General features: G+C 38.8%; 1 pseudogene; it reads left to right on the top strand.

Moving 5' to 3' along the window:
• The first annotated feature begins 3,934 nt into the window (after nucleotides 1-3,934).
• LOC110921622 lies at nucleotides 3,935-8,083 on the top strand (annotated as a pseudogene).
• Nucleotides 8,084-8,312: the final 229 nt, after the last annotated feature.

The raw sequence follows: 8,312 nt of genomic DNA, 5'->3' as shown, positions 1-8,312 counted from the left end.
GTGATTATATTACATGCACTATATATAAGTGTTTATATAATCCTTATAGCTCTCTGACTTATTTGAATTCTCTCTATACTATGAATGTGATTATATTTCATGCACTATATGTAAACGTTTAGACAATTCTTATAGCTCTCGATTTAAAATGGTCAATTTAATTCAAAACATATTTTAAGTAAAATACTACGATAACTACATAATACACTTATACGATCTATACAGTGCTCCTTAATTTAAAAGTAGAAAGAAAGATAGTACTATAGTAGGTAGTTGGCTATATACATACCTTGTACCTTTTGTATATCATTATCATTATTATTATCATACTATTAAAAACACAACTTTAGGAATAGTAGTTTTATAAATCTTGACCATTCATTTTGATCTAAGGGTTCACATTGATTATAACTCTACCCATAACCTAAGGTTGCCACGTTCTAAACCCAGACAACAACTGTCTTGCCCAGAGGTTTTCTCTGCTTGCCACGCTTGTCCTCTGCTCCGTCCACCAGATCTCCACATCCGACCTCCACTGCCACTTTGGTTGGTTCAGATGATGCACAACTGATTCCACTTCCATCTTCATTTCGTTTCGCCATCACAGAGACCGACCGGTTATCCGGTTATGACGGTCTCACACATCAGACCATGATGAACGATGACGACGGCTAGGAGGTGTTTCGGTTACCAGAACGTCTACAGAAGGCGTAGGTGTTCCGGCAGAGGGGATTTATGATTTTTAATTACCTTTTTCCTCCATACTATTAAAAACACAACTTTAGGAATAGTAGTTTTATAAATCTTGACCATTCATTTTGATCTAAGGGTTCACATTGATTATAACTCTACCCATAACCTAAGGTTGCCACGTTCTAAACCCAGTCAACAACTGTCTTGCCCAGAGGTTTTCTCTGCTTGCCACGCTTGTCCTCTGCTCCGTCCACCAGATCTCCACATCCGACCTCCACTGCCACTTTGGTTGGTTCAGATGATGCACAACTGATTCCACTTCCATCTTCATTTCGTTTCGCCATCACGGAGACCGACCGGTTATCCGGTTATGACGGTCTCACACATCAGACCATGATGAACGATGACGACGGCTAGGAGGTGTTTCGGTTACCAGAACGTCTACAGAAGGCGTAGGTGTTCCGGCAGAGGGGATTTATGATTTTTAATTACCTTTTTCCTCTCCAACTAGATATGATTGTTACAACTTTATATTAATATTTGGTTATGTTCAAAACAAATCATATTAATAATTGGTTATGTCCAAAACAAAGTGATATTCAACTCACTTTTTTAAAAGTATTCATGGTAGGGCATCCCTTGCAATTGACATCTATGGTTTATGTAGCCTTATCATGTTTTATTTTTAATTCAAGTGTGAATAACAACTTTTGCCCTTAGACTTATTAGCTTGCATATTAGTTAACGATCTTGCTTTTCCATCTAAAATCAGACTCTTTTCAAAGTCCTTTTCACGTTTATGTCACTGTAATAATCAAAATGAGAGTAAGCTAAAAAAAAGAGTGTACTGGTTTTACAAAAGAGAAAATCACTAAATTAAAACAAAATTTAAAAAATAGACATGAAAATTAGGGGAGGCGGGGCGCTCCGTGATAGTATGTTATGAGTGGCTCACCATGCGTGGAACACCACCGTCACTCATGGTGACCACGTGCAGTGGTGATAACGCATGTTGGTGACAACGCGTGAAGATTTCTTCCCAAACACTCTATGCTTCCTTCTCCTTCACATGATATCATGGGTGTGGTGAGTGATGGGCACATCCACTAGAATCCATCACTAGTGATGGAAGTTCGCTCACGTGACGGAACATGATTAGGTGTGGTGCGTGAAAGGAAGTGGAGCACCCCTAACCCCCTTAGCCTTAACCAAAGTAATCATTCTTCTTTTCCTTCATTCAGAAACCGTCATATAATTAGTTCTGCCGTTTGAGACAATTAAGATTTAACCTACACTTTTTGGTAAAAAGAAAACACCGGATAAGCCTAGGCTTTTGGTGAAAAGCGTCTAAGCCCACAATTTTATTGAAAAGCGCTGGCTAAGACCGTGGGGTATGGTGGGGCTTGGGTTAGGGCTTGGGTTGGGCATTTGGTGACACGTGTAAAGGGAGCCAGCCCATTGCCAGGTTACGTGTCCGCGGGGTATGGCGGGGCGTGGGTTGGGCTTGGGTTGGGTGCACCGCGTGGCAGAAAAGTTTTTAAAAAAAATACAAAAAATTTATAAAAAATCACACAACATTTATAAAAAAAAACCTACAACTTCATTAAAATTTTAAAAATTACATAATCCTAAAAATTACATAATTTCTAAAAATTACAAAATAAAAAAACCTAGAGCGTTAAAAAAATTTCAAAAAAGTCGATCTTGTCGAACGCCTTGTTTTCCTTGCCTCGAAACTCTATGTTCGCCACCGTCATCCGGTCCTTGTGGCTTAACTCGCCACCGGGAACGGCTTTGTAGTAAGCCTTGAAACGCTCGAGCTTGGGCCGTAGCTCGCGCCATTTATGTTGGCACGCGTTGAGGTTGTGGCGGTCGTTACCGACGTTATGTCGGTAGGCCGTGAATGCTTCCGCCCAATATTTTGTTTGGCCCGGTGGCCGCCCCTTCATAGCGTCGACGACGCTAGTGACGAGTGTCATTTCTTCTTCACGGGTCCAGGATGCCATAGTGGTGTTGGGTTCGTGGGATGGGGGGGACCAGCGGGGTAGCGGGTTCAAGACAGTGGGTTCGGGAGGGGGGGGGAGTTTTGGTTCGTGGGATGGGGGGACCAGTGGGGTTGGGGTTACAATATATAGGCCTTTGGGGGACCCTGGTGGCGGTTAGAGAAGATGGGGGATGGGGGGACCGTTTGAATTTTAAATTTCAAAATTTAAACAACCGCCTGACGTGGCGGGTGAGCCAATGAGATTCAGCCACCTCGCTTGGCCATACCGCCCCACGCCCGGCTTGAAAGCTAAGCCCCAAGGGGTCACGCCACAACCCAAGCTCACCCGGGGTGGTGGCTTAGACGTTTTATCCCAACTTAAGCTCCATGCCCCACGGCCTAAGCCCAACTTTTGATGTAAAGCGTTAGCTAGCTAGCCCCACTTTTAGATGTCGGCTAAGACTAGGGGTGCAAACGAGCCGAGCTACTCGCGAGCTACTCGAGCTCGGCTCGAAAAAAAGCTCGAACGAGCCGAGCTTAAACGAGCTCGAGCCCGAGCCTAAAAACAAGCTCGTTTAGTAAACGAGCCCGAGCCCGAGCTTCGCTTATCGAGCTCGAGCCGGCTCGCGAGCCTAATCGAGCTTTCTATTTATATATATTTTTTATTAATATATTAAACATATATTTATATAATAATAATAATTACCATTTATGTAAATATAAAAAATAACTAAATTATATATATAATAATAATTATTATTAATATAAATTAATTAAAAAATACTAAACGAGTCGAGCCCGAGCCGAGCTCGAGCTTGAAGAATTACATTCGAGCCGAGCTCGAGCTTCAGAAATAAAGCTCGAATCGAGCCGAGCTCGAGCTCGAGCTTTCATATGTTAAACGAGCTCGAGCTCGAGCCTGGTCGAGCTCGGGCTCGGCTCGGCTCGTTTGCACCCCTAGCTAAGACTTAACCCTTCTAAAAATTTAATATCTACTTTCGAATTTTTTTTGATAAACTAGTAATTTTTCTCTTTACAAAACTATGTTTATAGCTATATAGTTAGTTTATTACAAAAATAGTCATGGAATTCACAAATTACCAAATAATATTTGTTAGTCATTGGTGTAAAGTAAAAAACTCACAAGCTATGGACCATAACTATATCAACTTCAAACACGATGGACTTATAGTGAAACTTATCTATCAATATTTAGCACATGCACTGCACCTAGATTTCGTCAACTCATACCAAACACCGAGACTGGATATGGAAGTGATGACTGCAGCGGTGCTGGTGGCGGCGGCGGTAGCGGTGGCGGTATACGGGTGGAGATTCTTGAAGTTTGTTTGGTTACTTCCGAAGGCCATGGAGAAGAGTCTGAGAGAGCAAGGTTTGAACGGAAATCATTACAGGTTTATGGTCGGAGACATGATGGAGATGGTGCAGATGACAAATGAGGCCAAACTCAAACCGATCAAAATAACCGACAGTATCCTTCCACGTGTCATGCCCTTTTACTATGCTTGTGCAAACACTCATGGTACGTCCTTAGGGTATAAGGAGTGGTTAAACAGTTTAGAGTGGCAAAACGTTGAACCGACCAATCAGAGCGTGCCATGTCAATTTGGCAAAAGTGTTTAAACTTTGGTGAAAAATGTTGGCAATGGTTTAAACACTTGGTGAAGTGGTAAACTATTTTTTTAAAAAAAAAGGAAAAAGGTGTGATTGGTTGAGATAGGAATGGACCCCACCCACAATACCCCTCTCTCTCTCTCCTTCTCCCTCTTGCCGAAACGGTGTTCCATCACCGAGTTCATCAACCATTTCGTCAAAATATATGTTGGCGGTGGGGTGGGCAAAGTTTACCGATCGGTAAATTGCCTTTACCGATCTCCACTCCGTATCCCCTTACTTGGTTTCTTTTTCTTTCCAACATAAGATGAAACATCATAGTAACTAAAGCATGTTTGGTTTAGCGGTATCAACATGTTAGATAAGTCACTGTCTTTTCAAGTAATGAGAGTCAATCCCTTTAACGGACAAAAATGATGTAGTTTAATTGTAGTTTAATTGTAAGCTGTCAACATCATAATACTTGTAAAACAAAGGCGAATTGGAAACAAATAATCCCACCTAACTCAATTTGTCTGATAATAATCTCAAGTCAATTATTGGACGATAATAATCCGAACTGGTCAATTTTTTTTTTTTTTGTAAAATAGTACACAGTTAATATAGTTTAACGGAGTTAAGTTTTTTTTCGAATTACAAACCGATGTTTTAGGGCTTTTGATCAGAACGAGGATACGAGTCGATTGATGTAAAACTTACCTCGAAATGGCTTGATTTTTGTTAATTGGAAGTTTAAACACCCGAATTGAAGCACCGTTTTCGTGGGTTGGGGCAGTATTTCAAGGTAAGTTTTACATCAATCGACTCGTATCCTCGTTCTGATCAAATGCCCTAAAACATCGGTTTTTGTAATTCGGAAAAAAACTTAACTCCGTTAAGCTATTTTAACGGCGGACTATTTTACAAAAAAAAAAAAAAAAAAAAAAAAAAATTGACCAGTTCAGATTATTATCGGCCAATAACTGACTTGAGATTATTATCGGCCAAATTGAGTTAGGGGGATTATTTATTTCCAATTTGCCTAAAAGAAAAATGAATCATAATCATTGCGATAGAAAAGTTAATAATAAGTTGAGTTTCGAGTTGAGATTCACCTTGTGAAGTACTTACTAGTTTAAACTTTTAAATTAAATGAGTCGAGCTCAAGCTTAGTGGAGCTCAAATTTGTTTGGGACTTTTACGTCATGAAGTTAAGTGGTTACAAAATTAAAAGTTTCAAATTGGGCCATAATATAATATAAACAGTTTTTATATTCTCCAGGGCCAGCCCGAAGGGTGGGTGACGGCTCAAGGCCCAAACCCTCCGGGGCGTGATTTTTTTTTTGTATGAGTTTTACGTTGTAAAGTTAGAATATATACATAATGAATCGGACAATAACATCCTAAAGTGTTTGGTTTAGTGGTTTGGAAGTTAATTCAACAGTAACAAGACATGGGTTCTAATCTTGGCGTCGTTAGATATTGTATTTCTTTTCATTTGCTACCTATTCATTAAATGATTGGTGTTGATTTAAATGGCACTAATTCATTTCCATATATTTAAAACCTTTTTATATATTATTTTAAAAAAGTTTATAATTTAGGGGTCCGTATTTTCTGTTCGCTCAGGGCCAAAGATTTTCGGAGATGGCCCTAATATTCTCTAAAGTCGATTGGAAACTTAGCCAGCCACAAGCATAAATAGTCTCAGCAACAAATAATATTAATGGCTGTATCAAAGTATGTTTTGCAAATTACAATCATTATACATATCATTATACATTTATACACACACATGAACATAAGCATAAAAGAATGCATAGATACAACAAAGTTTTAAATGCAAGTATATATAATATTTGTTGCTATGATCTTCGTATAGGTAGCAATATATTCTTCACTTGGATGGGGCCAAAACCTATGGTGCACGTAACAGAACCTCAATTAATACGACAAATATTGGCTGATTATAATCAATTTCAAAAGCCGAAATTTGGAAATCCATTAGCAAGTTTGCTTGCAAAAGGACTTGTAGATGCTGATGCAGATCAATGGGTCAAACATAGAAAGATCATCAACCCTGCATTCCATGTTGAGAAACTAAAGGTTCTATCTACACGTTGTTTCTGTTTTACTTAAACAGTTAAGATAATCGATCAATTGATCAAAACTGACATTTTTGTTTTAATTGTTTCTTGCTATAGCATATGTTACCAGCCTTTTACATTAGTTGCAACGAGATGATCAACAAATGGGAAGGGATAACAAAAGGAGGATCTGGTGAAGTTGATGTTTATCCTCATCTCCAAACAATGACCAGTGATGTTATTTCGCGTACAGCCTTTGGTAGCAGCTATGAGGAAGGAAGAAAGATATTTGAACTTCAAGTCGAGCAAGCAACGCTAGTTATAAAAGCCATGCAATCAATTTATATTCCAGGATCTCGGTGAGTAATTTTTTTCAATAATCGTATTTGCTATGTTGCGCCATTTTCTTTCCAACAAAAAAAATAAATCTAAAAGTAATAGTTAATCATCGCAAAATGGGCGGAGAGGGTTGGGGCCAAATTGAACCGGATCGTTTTTGACAAGTATAAATTTGGTTAAGTCAAAACGGGCTCTAACCAAAATGGGAACGCCTTAAAATGGTGGTATAGTATTTGATTTTACATATGTATGATTTTACAGATTTTTGCCTACAAAAAGATACAAACGAATGATGGAGATTGAGCGAGAAGTGAAGAGTACGATAAAGAAAATTATTAATAAACGATTAAAGGAAACCACATAGAGTACTAAAGAAGATTTGTTGGGCTTATTGTTGGATTCAAATGACAAAGAAATCAAGCAACAAGGGAATAACAAATTTGGACTAAGCATTGATGAAGTCATTGAAGAGTGCAAACTCTTTTACTTTGCAGGACAAGAAACTACTGCAAATTTGATTACTTGGACTATGATTTTGTTGTGTCAGCACACAAATTGGCAAGATCGCGCTAGAGCCGAAGTTTTTAAAATGTTTGGAGATAGAAAACCAGATATCGACGGATTAAATCGTTTAAAAACCGTAAGTCTCTTCTGTCATCCTTTGTCGATACTTGACACCGTAGATATGAACATATTAGTATTTATATTTAGATTCAACGATTTTTGTCCTTTACAAAGGCATATATTAACTATCTAACCAATAACAAGCAAATAAGTAAACTTACATTTATACGAAACTGGATCTTTTAATTTGCAGATTAATATGATCTTCCACGAGGTACTTAGGTTGTACCCGCCTGGTGTAGGCTTGTGGCGGATGATTCATGAAGAAACTAAAGTAGGAAACTTAACATTACCATCCGGGTCACACCTTACGCTGCATATGATGCTTTTACATTACAACGCTGATATATGGGGTGATGATGTGAACGAGTTCAACCCGGAAAGGTTTGCTGAAGGTGTGTCAAATGCAACCAAGGAACAAGCATCATATTTCCCATTTGGAGGCGGCCCGCGTATATGCATTGGACAAAACTTTGCTCTGTTAGAAGCAAAACTCGCACTCGTTATGATTCTAAGACGCTTCTCCTTCGAGCTTTCACCGTCATACTCGCATGCTCCACATATCATTCTCACCTTGCAACCGCAGTTTGGTGCTCAATTGATTTTGAGTGAGCTTTGATGGTTAGTGTGGCCAAAACTAGTTGAATATTTTTTCTTTTTAATTTGTATTACTGTTTGGTGGGTTTATTTGTAGTTTTTAGCTGCTTTATATAAGATAAGTCTTATATTCGTTTGTTTGAAATTTTTATAAGTTGAAAATTTAACTTCTTTTTGTTTCATAACATGTATATAATATGTTTAGACTACGTATTATGGAATGACTCTGTTGGGGCTTTATTGAGAAAAAGCGTTGTCACGTGGCGACACGTAGGCGCACTTTTTTTCTTCACATTTCACGCCACCACATGGGTGTTGTGGCGTTTTATGGGACTTATGTGAAATACGGAAATGTGGTATTAGGTTGAGGTGGC

This window comes from Helianthus annuus, chromosome 17, assembly GCF_002127325.2.
Source record: "Helianthus annuus cultivar XRQ/B chromosome 17, HanXRQr2.0-SUNRISE, whole genome shotgun sequence".
Taxonomy (NCBI): domain Eukaryota; kingdom Viridiplantae; phylum Streptophyta; class Magnoliopsida; order Asterales; family Asteraceae; genus Helianthus; species Helianthus annuus.
The sequence above is the reverse complement of the archived record's forward strand: the minus strand, read 5'-3'. Positions and strand labels throughout refer to the sequence as shown.